This window comes from Gavialis gangeticus, unplaced genomic scaffold, assembly GCF_001723915.1.
Source record: "Gavialis gangeticus isolate Ggan-Ray unplaced genomic scaffold, GavGan_comp1, whole genome shotgun sequence".
Classification (NCBI taxonomy): Eukaryota; Metazoa; Chordata; order Crocodylia; family Gavialidae; genus Gavialis; species Gavialis gangeticus.
Window position 1 is genome coordinate 47377148 of NW_017728997.1, and position 1528 is coordinate 47378675.

Below are 1528 nucleotides of genomic sequence, written 5' to 3' on the forward strand. Positions count from 1 at the left end.
CATCTGGGGAGAGTGGGGGGTGGCGGCTTCTGCTGCTGCACACACCCTCGGAAGGCATGAGGGGCATGTGCCCCCAGATCTGTGTGTGGGGCAGGATGGGCTGCCACTGCGGGCTGGGGCTGGGGCAGCACTGGGCTCTTCCTGGAAGGGGTGTTGGGCTGGGCTGCGCTCTGGGTGGACAGCAGTGGTGCTGGGAGGGGGGTACAGGGGGAACTGCAGCCACCCCAAAATTTGCCGTAGTTCCTCCCAACCTCCTCTCCCAGTGCCGCCACCACCCGCCCCAAGCCCAGCCCAATCCCCTGCTGGGAAGAGTACAGCACTGCCCCCGGCTCCAGCCTGCAGCAGCAGCTGCCATCGCCCCACACACAGATCTGGGGCCACACACTTCCATGCCATTCTGTGGTATGTGCAACGGTGGAAGCTGCCCCCCGCACCCCCAGATGAGCTGCTCACAGCTCCGTCCTGTGCTTCACCACAGCTGTGCAGTGCCTGCCCCTGCCCTGCCCCAGCCCCACTCCCTCACCACTGGGGCCTAGATCTGCCCCCCCCACCCCTTCCCCCACAACAGACTTACCAGCCAGACCCAGCTTCTCTCCATGCTTCCAGGCTGTGCTTCTAGCCACCTGCGTGCTGCGCTGTGGCTGCGTGCATTCACAGGGCATTTATCAGTGGCATGAGCAGCCACATCAGCCAAAAAAAGCTGATGGCTGACATAGTCAAATGTCCTTATATTGGTGCCGATCTAACATGGAACCGATGTATCAGTGCATCTCTACTACCCAGTCCTGTGAGTGCCCCCTGAGGATATTCTAGGCCATGGAGTGAGATTCTGCCATTGAGAACAAATGGCTCTGAAGTCCCTTTGCATGTTTAGGTGAAGTAAGAACATGCAAGTAGCAGTTGCTTTTCTTGTAGCACACTTGGGGAGGGTAGGATCCTCTGAGGAGATGGACCAAGTGTCAAGAGCCCCAGCCAGACTGGGTTCCATTTCCTTCTGCGTGGGCGCATCTACATGTTCATTAGTGCACCATAGTTACTGTGTATTAATAACCAAGTGCTAAATCAATGTTCAGTAACCGGCACAACTGCACAGTAGCGCCAGTACACGGCTATTTAGTGATGCTAACTGTACAGTAGTCTACTACTACTGCATAGTAACGTATTAGCACAGTTTTTGTCGTGACACACTGCGCAGTAGTATTAGGCTACTGTGCAGTTACCATCTCATGCAGATGTGCCCAGTAAAAAATAACTTAGTTTTGATCAAGCATTGGAACTCCAGCTCGAGGCACGTGTTCTGCCCAGAACAAAGATTAATGTTAATGTCAGAGCAGTCAGCCAGGTCAGAACGCTCACATAGGTTCTTAGACAGCGTGCAGGATCTCCATCTAACCCAGGAGGTGCACAGCCCTACCAGGGGGGATGCCTTGTTGGACCTAGTGCTGGCCACGGGTGATGACCTGGTGAGGGGGCTGCGGGTGCTCGACCACCTGGGCGACAGCGATCATTGCCTGCTGGAATTCACCAT

The 1528-nt window shown here is 55.9% G+C and overlaps 1 protein-coding gene across 1 annotated transcript in view; it reads left to right on the plus strand.

Moving 5' to 3' along the window:
• The window catches only part of NICN1 (nicolin 1), an 11279-nt gene that overhangs the window by 1906 nt on the left and 7845 nt on the right, over positions 1–1528 (plus strand). The gene's annotated exons all lie outside the window — the stretch shown is intronic.